Raw genomic sequence first — 12,397 nt, 5'->3', positions numbered from 1 at the left:
TCTAAGCTTCCCTTCCTTGCGGCTGTTTGCCATGAGAATTTTGACGCATCTACAGGTACTTTGTGTAAAATCATGCGTCCATAGTTACCCATGGACCAAGTTGCTTGAAATCTTTTAAAAGTCAAATTCTTATTACATGTATGGTGGATTTGTGTTTTGGTCTTTTCATGTTTAGATAAAGATACTTTATCTTTCTAAACAGGGATGGTATCCGTTTGTGGTGTTATCACTAATTTACTATGTGTTCTGAGTACAAATACTTTACACATTGCCTTTGGGATAAGCCTGTCTGCTCATCCAAGCTACCAAGAGGGTGAGCATGGGTTATCTAAAGTGTGTATCCCCCTTACCCCAACTAGAAGCAAGGGTCTCTATTTGGACAAGGGTACCTACCTCTGCCAACTAGAGACCATTATTTCTAACACATTTACCAGACTGAAGAAAAGTGCAAATCCATCGTAATTTTGCCCTAAAGTTCAATTCAGATAAAATTCTTAACAGGCTCAAAAAATATAACTATATAACAGTAAAACTGACACAATGGCTCACTCATTTTAGAAACTTTTATGACACTAATCTTTGCCTACAGGATTCCATGTTTGATGAGCCTGCTACAGGAAGTATTTTGTTTTCTGAAAAACGAACTCCTAAAAGACCATTTTAGTGGTTCTCCTGTGCAAAAAGGCATTGTGCTTTTCCCACCCATTACTGTTGTAACTTGCTTGGTAGTTTGGGAAAAAGAATGATGGTAGCCCCATCATGAATAAGGCAAGTGAGGGCTACTGTAACCTAAACATGGAGGGGACACCTGGTCTAGGTGAAATAAGTGAGACCCAGTTTATGAAAGAAAGTCTGGTTTGTAACTGAGAATATATTTTCATTAGAAACGCCACTTTGTGTCTTTTTATAGTGGGATTGAAGTCAATGTGGTCATATTTTCCTACCGTTGTGCTCTGATTCCCAGCAGGGCTGTGAGCGTACCATTGTATTATTCAATTTATAAAAGAAATTTAGATTCTATTTTGATCCGTCGTAAAATCCCAAAGCAAGACTTCATTTTAGCCCATTAAATTAGCCTGTCCGCCTTTGGTACACATTCAGCATATTATCTTTCGCAGACCTTATGAAAGTGTCAGTTCATCTAAAAAAAATATTTTGCTATCACATGATGCGACAAGTCTGCTACGAGTTTTGCAGTATTTACGTTTCAAGGTTTGACAATAGACGTGTCAAAAAAAAAGATGTAGTCTGAGTTGATGAATTTTCATCATGTAGGTTTAGACCACTTATATCTCAGATTATAGGGAAGTCCACCAACGTAGGCTACATTTCAGTGATCCGCCTAATATGTTTATATTTTAGATATAAATCCAATGAACTTACCACTGAATTCACACGAAGTTGTCATGAGAGGACAGCCGTAGCATCCACGTTTGTGCTAACAGTCAATACAGAGATCAGAGGAGCAAACCCCAGCTGATAGTGGGTTTTCCTTTTGAGGGAACACACTCTCATGGCTGAAGTCTCATAACCACAGCTGAAATGCTGTGAACAGGTATGTAGTGCACTGGGCCCCATGAAGCTCTAGAAGCAAGTTAGCTGCTCTATGCTCTTAGTTTAGTCTTAATGGTTCTAAGCTGCTAAAATCATTCTAATGTTATTCTCACTGGTAGCAATATACATATGTGCTGTTTTAATTATATTCTGTTTGGTTATTACTAAAGTGCTAAGCAACAGGATCAGATTCGTACACAATCCGCTAGTAGACGGTGGGCCCCGGTACCTGGTGTCTTTTGGGTCTGGATTACTGACACACGAAGGGCTTTTTATAGCCCTCGTATATGTTTTTTTATATAATCTTGTGCTAAACGAGTGGGCAACTCGCCCGTGAATACTGTACCACAACCCCTCCTTAGTTTTCAAATAGGATTGATAGGTAGCTTAATACATATATTTTTAATACCCTAACATGAGGTTTGGGAAATTAAATAATTATTATTTTCATACTGTTTTTCTGCATTAAGATTTTAGACGATTATGCAATGAACACGTGGATATACTTCTCTTTGATATATTACAGCAACTGTGGATAATTGTCTTATACTTTGGACTCTTTGGTGCATTTTAGTAAGGACTGTTTGTGTTTCATTTTAGCTCAGACCTGTAAATATTCACATCTCCCATACATTGGGGAGTTCTTTACGATTTTTACACCAGATCTTTCTGGATGTTCCTAATGGATCGCGCTCTTGTACACGTCACTTTTGCTATCATTTGAACCAGAACTGATCAATTGAAGGTTCATTATTGATTGACAGAAAGGTACTGTAACACTTCCTTTGGGGGGAACGATTATTTGATTCCGGTTACTTTATATTTTTATAACAATTTCCTGAAATTTCACTTTTTCCTCTCTGTAGACCACAATATCTAAAGTAGGACAACCATTCCTGATTTACTCTTTACACCCAAAGAACCATCCGGTGGTGTTACCAGTGGTGAGAGGGTCAGATTGATAAGATCTGATGTTTACAACACGTACTTGGGCATACGCACGTCGGTCTAAAGTGCAGCTGTCTTTGCTGTCACAGGTTTAGCACAGTAATACACTTTGCGCTAAAGTCTTTTCACCTTACGGGTGTATTCTTTTGTGTTCTTATTATTTTCTCACTTTTCTCTCAAAAACACATATGGCTCATCTCGAGGTCTCGCTTCTATCCGTTTTTTATTTTCTTGAGGTTGCTTGGGGTGTTTGGATATGAGATTTTAGATATTTTTTAGAGCATTCTGGTTCGGATGCAGGTATGACGTGTTTTGTTAAACCTAACCTGCCTCTGGATCAATGGTGTCTGTCACTTAGGGGTCTATTAGGATGGCGGACGGATGGCCACTGCCGGGCCGGCAGTGGCCATCCGTCCGCGATCGAAACCCGGAAAACGCCGGTCACATTAGCATGGCTTTGATGACCACGGCATTTAGAAATTCCGCACGCCACTTTTCCGCCGGTAGCAGTCCGCACGCTTGCCTGGTGGGCCGAGCTGGACCGCTAAAATGGGGTCGGCGCAGGGGCAGGCTACGCCGGCGGTAGCCAGCCTTTCCGCAGTGCAAAGATATGCAGGACATGCTGCTTTTGACATCGTGGAGGTGCTGCTGGCAGCAGCAACCACTGCCGTGATTGTACCACCGCGGTCGGATTTCGACTACGGAGCATACTATTAGGACCGGCAGTTATGCTGCGGTCCCGGCGGGCAGTCTTTTCCCTCTACCATGGCGGTTAGAGTGATTTTCCGACTGCCATCCTAATAGAGCCCTTAGTCTATTTTCTAATGAATGTCTATTCATATTGGCATCTGTTTTTTATTGTTTGTACAGTACCCTGATGTGAATATGTTATATTTGCAGCCCTGATGAAGCCCTGTTTGGGGAGAAACACGTTGGCTACAAGTGTACCTGGTTGAAGCCAATAAAGAAGAACTTTATATATCATCTGAAGACTCAAGAACATTTCTTTGGTCATTTGACTGCCTACTTATGCTGCCTCTCTTTTTTGTATGTTTTGTGTCACTTTATTACATGATCTAGAAGGAGCAGACCTTAGAGGTGGGCAATAGTGTTTCATGCAAATCATTCTTCTTTACATACGCTCAAGTGACTATCTGGGCTGTGCAGCTTTAATCATCCTTAGCTGCTTGTTTTGAGATTGGAGAAGTATTTACTTATTGAGTAGCAAGCAAGCCCACACACTGAATCTAGTTACTATGGATTTCGATGATATTAGATAAGAGCTAGCTAGAGACCTGTTTAGTCTGGGAAATACAACACGTTCTACTGTAGTAGCCACATCTTCAATTGGTGAGGGAGTTAAGTCAAAATGTATTAAGCTAGAGAGGCTGAAAAATAACTAATTTTCCAAATAGTGGGATGGGGTAACCCTGAAGAGATATTTGGACAACAACAAAATCCCACAGGGACTCCGTATTTTGACCTTCCCAAACTTTGATGACTTAGACCCTGACCTTCTAAAATATTGGGAGGAGAATTTGCAAAACTCTTCATTTGTTATGATGAAAAATATTGGTTCAACATTCAGACAGAAAATGAGATACACGTCTTAGAAGATGAAATAAAGAATCTAAACATAAAGGAGGTGACAGATAAGAATTATGCCTTCCAAAAAGAACAAATTCAAGCACATCAAAAAGTTATCAAGCAGAGGAAACTTAATAAACTCTCTAGAGATGACAAAAATAATGCTAATGGTAGGATCTATACCTTCGCACAAAGGTTTGATGACATTTAAGTTCCTAAGCCACAGGATATTGATATGCTGAGTTTGGGCAGTGCATCTAGTCCATCCAGCAGTTCAAATGCATCCTCCATTGAGGATATTGGCGTTAATAACAATAGTGGGACAGAAGCTCAATCAAGTTCAGCCTCAACTTTTTTAGAAGAAGAACTGAGGTACAGAATTGGCAGCAAACAGAAAAATCCCATAGCAAGACAAGAAGGGGCGGGTGGAGAAGGAACAGAAAGAGATTCAGGAGTGCTAAACAGGAACCAGAGGAAGAGATTGAACATATAATTAGGGCACAAAATACAGGTTCCAAAGAACTTATTCTACCAAGGGAGAATCTAGTTATTAACCTTTCTGATTGTGTCCTGACTGATAGTGAAATAGCTGTACTCAATAAAGGGTTGGGTTTTGAATAATTCATTCATTGAATAATGTTGTATTTTCTGATTTACATACAGATCAATTCAAATTCACACGTAAAGCTAAACTGAAATGTAATTTTCATTTGAACCAACTGTATAAACCTGTTTGTAACCAAGGTCCAGTTATGTTGGATCTGTCTGTATCACAATTGAAAGATATCTTGTTGTTGCTTTCTTTGGAAGATGATACAGGCTCATCCATATGGGGACTGGCAAAAGAATTGGGAATTCAACAATATCTCACTGTAGATAGTGGACTAATGGACACGGATGGTCTATATAAACTGGAGGAAAAGTTAGCAACTAAACACACTTGCAATAACCTAACAAGGGATGACAAGAATGTGTTGTTCAGCCTAAAAAAGGACACCTCACTTGTCATTCATGAAGCTGACAAGGGAGGTAATGTTGTATTGATGAACCGCTAAGATTATGAACAAGAGGTCTTGAGACAGCTAAGCAATCAGACCTGCTATCAGAGATTAGAGTCAAATCCTTGCTGTGTTATCGATTAATGTAAGATTACCACACTGGAAGGAAAAAGACTTGCTGTCTTGACAAAGTGGTGGTGAATTGAACTCAGTCCAGGCATCCGTGGGTAGCGAAGACAATTCTTGTCGATCTGGGCAAGGGAAACAATTTGCTACTTTTGCAATTTAAGTCATTATGAAGAAACACATTCAAGTTGGTATTTTGATATCTTTCAGAATTTTGGGGGGGAAAACTTGTTGAAATGTATACTTGTCCTCTTGCCCCCAAACATCCATTATAAATATTACCTTGACAGAAACAGTGGTTAAAAACTCAATCAACATGTTAGTGGATTTCAGTTGAAACATCCTATGTTGGCCACCTCAATAAAACGAATCGTGTACATGCTTTTGACTCTACGCTGAAGAAGGCAGTGCTCTTTTTTATGTATCTAACCAGGTAGCAGAATACTGGTCACATGGATAGCATGATATTGCAACTGCCACCCCCCCCTCCGTTTTTTATATAGAGTCGGCCCTTCATTTTAAATTTTTTTATAAATCCACGTCAAACAGCAGGAACATTCCTGTTAAGTATCATCAAGAGCAGTCTGAAAAACACCAAGGAATATGTTGCTCAAACTGAAACAGCCCAAAAACAAGCTTCTGTGTACTGTACAGGGTGACATTCACAATTCTTCCAAAGGGTTGTAGAGAGGTAGAGCAAACTAAAGAACATTGCAAGACTGGTTGCCCCTATGCCTTGAAAAATGCAACAATCAGTTTAGAAAGATTGCCAATAAATATCCTAAACATGTTGTAGCCATTGACAAAATCAAGAATTGTTTTGGACAGAAACCTGCCACCAAGAGATGGGGGAATCAAGCTTCCTGGATTGTGCCAGGAACATTGCAGTAAACTGCTACCTTTTGATGCACTGGCTGCTTGATTTGAGTCCTAAATTCTAAGATTCCTGAGAGGTGATTGCTGGAAATCAAGGATGGGAGGCAAAATGGCGTGACAAGGAACCTCCAGTAGCAGCCCGTGTAGGGAGTACCGCGGGGCGATGAGGTGGGGGAGGGGGCATTTGGCGTTTCAGCGCACTCAATGAAATTAGTTTTATTTATTTTTTTCTTTACATTACTCCGGTCGGCCGTGAGCCAGAGTTTACTAACCCCACCCTGCCCCTCCCCCACCCCGCCCCACCGCCCCACGGCATTCCCTGCACGGGTCGCTACTGGGATCCTTAAACTAAGAGCTCAGTGTTCAACACTCTTTTCCCAGCAGGACACAAGAGGAGTGAGACTGACACTCATTTGCTGGCTGTTGTCAAAGTGCTATGCTTTTGACATCGTCATATGCAAACCAATCTGAATATCGATTAAAGTGGAAACTTAATACACACTTCTGATTCTGAAGGATTTTTTTGGGAGGGGCAGAGAATATAAAAGTTTGCAAAACCCCAAGTCTGGTCAGTTTCAGTTCCATTCGAATCATCCAGGACAACGGTTGAGACATACGAGGCAAAAAGTGCATATGTTGGCTTCTTCTTGCACCACATCACTTTCTAATGGTTTTCAGTCCCAAAAACCCTTCATCTGCATGCTTGTACTAACCTCACCTCATCCTGCACCCACATCCTCCTGAGGAGATCAAAGTTCCGTGGAGCCTGCTTCGTTCTAATTGGTGTAGGGAGGTCACCCTGTGCATCAGATGATCATGAATACCTCCCCAACCACAGGTGCAGCCTTGCAATTAGGCACAGCTTATTTGCACTCATAATGAACCTTTCTGTAGATGAACTCTGGTTCCCAAATGCATCCAGGTGATTGATGGACTGCCCACTCAATTCCCCATTAACTGTCCTGGCTCTGTATTTATAGCGTCTTTCTGGTCTCTACCCAGCTGATGAGATTTCAGAAACTCATTACAAATTAATAGTATCAATATATCTGCACATGTACAATAAACGGAATGCTGTGATCTATGTTGTCTTTGGCTGATTTACTGTGAAATATCCCAAATATCACATTACACACTTTAAAACATCTCAATACACTTTCCACATGTCATCATTTTTCCTCATTGACAATGTCCACTGCTCTTTTTAAAGGCTGGCACATTTGCTTTGGTGTTAACCTCGAAATGCCCTATGTTATTTTTTCATATTTGTATATAATGCAGCGTAGCCATGGCGTTAACTGCGGTTTAAAGGTAACCAAAGAGTTGAGAAAGCTCTCTTACACTGAACAATGTGCCCAAACAGTAGAAAAACATGAACAGTGTGTCCATCAGGTATCAAACATCTCTCAGACAGTGCAAAAGTGCGAGTAAAGAAAGACAAACAACTTTGAAATAAATAATTCGTAATACATTCTTCTGAGCAACGAGAGGAACAATCATGGAGAAATTTGGAGACGCTGGTTTAGATTAAAACATAAATAAATATGGTTGAGTGGGGAAGATTGTTCTAGAGAGCCTGGGGGTCCTAAGAGTCAGTAACAAGTGGTGGGGAAGGATGAGAGGAGAGGTGTAATGGCGACTGACAGAGAAGGAAGAGCGAAACAAAATGGAAGCTAAAACCGGGAGACACTATTGAGAGATTAATAGAGCAGACAATGGGATAATATTTAATAGATTAACAGACAAGAAGGAGCAAAGCTAAACATTGTGGACAAATGGACATTTTTTTTTTCTTGGGAAACATATCTATATCTGGCGCCCTTGCTGGGGCGGATATGCGGCCGGGATTTTCCCCTCAGTTCTTCTGTACATATGCCATACCACCTAAAACATAAATGCCACATTCTGCTTAGAGCTGTGTCCAGTTTTTACCACAAAAGTAAAGTTTTGTGCACTCCTGAATATTGGCCTCCCACAGATAGTGAAGATTACCAATTGACCGACGTCTACCTTAGTTTAGTTTTTTTTTCTCTGTAAAATAGCAATATTTCCTGGATTGCTACCTTTTAGGGAAAAGGCATGTGAGGTTTTCTCATGAATGAACACCTTCAAAGCCATTTCCATGCGATTTTGAAAATGAATGGATATTGTCAATTGTATTTCTTTCTCACAACAACTTTAGTTGGGTGCGAATGTGGAATGAGTAGCAAGCATAATATCCATACTATTTACAGGAAACTCACACGAGAAAATCTGTGCACACACCCCGAATTGTAGAGCATAGTACTGAGTGAGCTTGAGCGGTGCCTTTTGAGCGGTCTATTGAATGCTGGACTTACTTACAATCACCCACATACATAGGTGGGGTTTCCTCTAGAATGAACCCCTTCCCCTCTCACCTGGTCTAAACACACTAAGGTGGACTTTGCCTACTAAAGAACTTCTGCATGCTGTATTTTTTGCAATATAAGCTCAGAAATCAGACTGGGAAATGTCCCACCCTCCACCTCTCTTCCCTTCCTGTCTCACTCACCGTGATCTACTTCCTTCCATTCTCTCTCTTTTTCTTCTCCTCTTAAAACATCTCCTTTCTTCTCCCGTCCATATCCTTTCTTGCACGCTCTGCCAGTCTCTCTCCAAACTCTTTCCACTACCTGGCCTATCTCCATCTTTCTGTTCTTTCTAGGACATCCTTCTCCTTAGCCCTTTTCTGTCCCCAACTCTTTTGCTCACCCTTATTTATTTTTCACTTTATCTCACTCTTTCCTCGCCTTATGTTTCTCTTTAAACATTTTCTCCTTGTCCTTCTATTCTTTCCTCCACATTCCTACCACTTGGTCCCCTTCCCCAAATGCAAACGTAGGACCTAGGAAGACTGTGTTTCAATCACTTAGATTGGGTGACATAATGTAATTGTATTTTGTACATGGCAGGCAGCCACCCTCCCTCACAGCACTGGCTGTCCCACCGGCAGCTGTGCAATGAACTATGGAATAATCGTAGCAAAACACCTATTTTACTTTTGACCAACAGGAATGCGGCTGCCCGAGGCCACCACAGGGGGCCACTCAAGAGGGCGGCCCTGTAGTGGCATTGGGCATCCATCCCCTGCTCTGTGCTCCTCCCCCCCTTCTCCTGGGGGGGTTTGGTCTAGGGAGGAGTCCCCCCTTGGGTCGTGGGTGTCCCGCGTCATGTCCGGTGCGCGAGGCAGGGTGATGGTACATAGGTATCCCCCACCCCCTTCTCAGCCTCTTTTCGTACCGGATGTGCCGCGGACACCATGCTTCCTCCGCGCTCTCGCCACGCTGTTCTCTCCACGGTGAGTGCATGATAGCTTCCCCATGCCTGAGCACCCCAGCTGGGGTTGCAGTACGGCGTGGCGGCCCAGCCTTGGCTGGTTTGCTGCCGGGGGTTCGGGGGGGAGCTGGCTTCCGCCTTGGGGGTCTGTGTGTGGGTCTGGGGCTGGCACCGCCTGACCGGGTGTGCCCCCGGGACGTGTCTCGTTGTGGGCCGCACTGCTTGGACGGCGCTCGAGGACTTTCAGTGTGCGAAGGGACTGAGCTCCTGTGTAGCCTCGAGGGCTGGCGCTTCAATTCAGTGCCTGTCAGACAGTGTTCGGTTCCCGACGCTGCATGTTTAACATGAATAATTTTCCCAGCCTTGGCCAGCGCGCCCTTGGGCCTGCCCCGGGGACCTGCCCCCCACCCCGCCACCACTGGGGATTGCGGTGCCCGGCACCCCACCGCTGCAGCGAGTCAGTGGCACAGTGGTTAGGACTGTGACTGCGGTGTCGGATATCAGGGGGTTCGATTCGGGCCATGCCTAGGAGGGAGGGGGTCGTCCCCATGCTCCGTGTGGTTCCTGCCCTGGTGGCGTGTCCGGGTTCGCCCTCAAAACAATTTTAGGGCTAGAGCTTACCTGGTGCCTGCCTTGCGTCCCGCGGGCAGGGTTGGTGCATGTTCGTGTAGGGTTGCTCCGGGGGCGGTGGGGGTCAGCCTCCGGGTCCGCACGTGGCCTCCCCACCCCCTCCCTGGAGTTTTGCATCTCTGGCCGGCAGGGGCTTTGGGGGCCGTTCCCGCCCCAGGGATGGCACAGCGCTGCCGCTCGGCTGCTCCCTCTGCTGGCGAGCGGGGGGCTGTGCGCGTGGACAGGGCCCGGCATCCTTAAAGGCTTCTGGTCCGAGGCTCATAGACCTCTGTAGTGGCAGGGAACCAGGTTCGGGCCCATGTTCCATCGGGCCATGTAGCCAGTCTTTTCCGATATGCGGGGTGGTGTCCGGGCGTGGCTGCGGGAACTCCTGTATGCGCGCTGGTCTGGGGGTGGGGCTCGCGTGGGGCGCCAGGCCTCCGTCTTGCACCGCCCGCACCAGGGAGTGGCTCGGGGCTGGGCGGGAGGCGTCTGGTCATGTTGGGCGGCCTGTGCCAGGCTGTGTCCTTACGCGGGGAACGGTGCTCATGCTCTGCAGGGGATGCAAGGTCAGCATCGTTTTAAAGCACCAGCCCTGCCTCTGAGGCACCTCCTGTCTGCTCTTTATCGAAGCCGAGCTGATTGTGGGAATCCCCCTATCTCTATGGCTTTGCTCATGCCATGCGCTCCGACCTTCGGGTCGAGTTTGCGCCACACTACCGGCATAGCCTTGGGAGGCGTGTGATGGGCTTTTCCTGACCGGACCATCGTACGCACCTCCCCCTCCCACTCGCCTGGGCGGGCCTCCCTCTTCCCCAGACCACGTGGTGCGCCGGCCGTGGCCCCCCACCCCCCCTGTTTGGTGGGGGGCACCAGGCATTACAAAAAAAAAATATATATATATATAGATCAAGGGTACGGCTGAGCCCGAAACGCGTCACTAAGCGAAGGACAAGAATAAAATCTTCCTGCCAGCAATCGGGGTCCGTTCTCCTTTGTTCGCCGCTGCTACTGCTGCTGTTGTGGTTTGAAAGCGGAGGTTCGAGGAGCTTAGCAGTTTCGTATATATAAATATATATATATATATATATATATATATATATATATATATATATATATATATATATATATATATATATATATATATATATATATATATATATATAGGGGGCCACGCGGTCTGTTATCGAGCAGGCCGACTTCGTGGGGCAGCAACGGATTTGGCATATCCACCGGCACACCGAGGCCCATCTGGGGGTTATGAATGTCACAGCAGCAACATTGCGCGCTCCATCTGGAGACAAGGGACACTACAAGGCCCATAATGCACTGCTAGTCGCAGCTGAGCGTCCCATCCAGGGCATGCATTGGAGCATTTAAATGATGAGGGCCGTGTCCTATGCGCTCTTCATGAGCATGTTGCCGTTCGAGTGCTCCTTGTACGTTGGATTATCAGTCCATCGGGACAAGTAACAGATCATTCTTATTGCTGATGCGACACCCCCATATCTGAGATTAGATGATGGATATGATGTCTGTATTATTGCATATATGTACTGAATTGATTATTTGCTGCATATGATTGTACTCGGCAAGGTTTTGAAGGATAATGATTTATCTTTACCTATTTTTGTGCTACGAGCACATCATTCAAAGATGGCCGCCCCATTCAAAATGAAATAGGAAGGGTGTATTGCCATCATTTGTTTCGATAATGTTGTCGCATTGAACATGACGGGAATGTATTTAACGTTTGCGCGCGGCTTCCGCGACGAGACACTGATGAAGGAAATTCTGAAACGCATCTGTCTTGCTGTTCGATTCATCTGCTAAAATAAAAAAGAACCGATATCTAACCCCTCCAGTGAGTGCTTGACTCTGTTGAAAAGCAAGTGAGTTGGGAAGCTGAATATATATAGTACCAGCATGCAGTTCTCCTGGAGTCCAGCGATTATAAAACCAACACCTGACTGCAGTGGGAGGAGTCGAGAGACTACTTATCAGGAGTGATCGTTGAACCTACAGGTGAACCCATCAGCCTGTGAAATCGGCACTGATGACGGCCATGGTTGGCCAGAAACGCGTCTGCCACAGCGTTCCACAGACTGTTTCAAGTGATTAGCTGGGAGCTCATTAAATCCTTTTACCTTACCCGGAGCTGTGTCCTGCTTGCTTTTTAGTGAAGGTGAGCGTTGGAGTGAATATTTGGCCGGTTCTGCTGATACCGGCTTTGGACACGCCCTCTCGGTCAGGAGCTCTGCGTTCTTTCAGCAAAACTTGTGGACGAGTACGAAGAGTACAAACGCAGCGCCCCCCCGAGCGAAAACTACTGCCACTGGGCTGTTATGTTTGCGAGGGGAGAGAGGAGGCAGCGAGTGTCTGCCTGATAAGGATACGGACAA

General features: G+C 44.9%; 1 protein-coding gene across 2 annotated transcripts in view; it reads right to left on the bottom strand.

Moving 5' to 3' along the window:
- The window catches only part of LOC146867033 (VPS10 domain-containing receptor SorCS1-like), a 3,068,338-nt gene that overhangs the window by 2,042,357 nt on the left and 1,013,584 nt on the right, over nucleotides 1–12,397 (bottom strand). The window lies entirely within an intron of this gene.

This window comes from Triturus cristatus, chromosome 1_2 (assembly GCF_964204655.1).
Source record: "Triturus cristatus chromosome 1_2, aTriCri1.1, whole genome shotgun sequence".
Lineage (NCBI taxonomy): Eukaryota > Metazoa > Chordata > Amphibia > Caudata > Salamandridae > Triturus > Triturus cristatus.
This window is presented reverse-complemented; position numbering and strand designations above follow the sequence as displayed.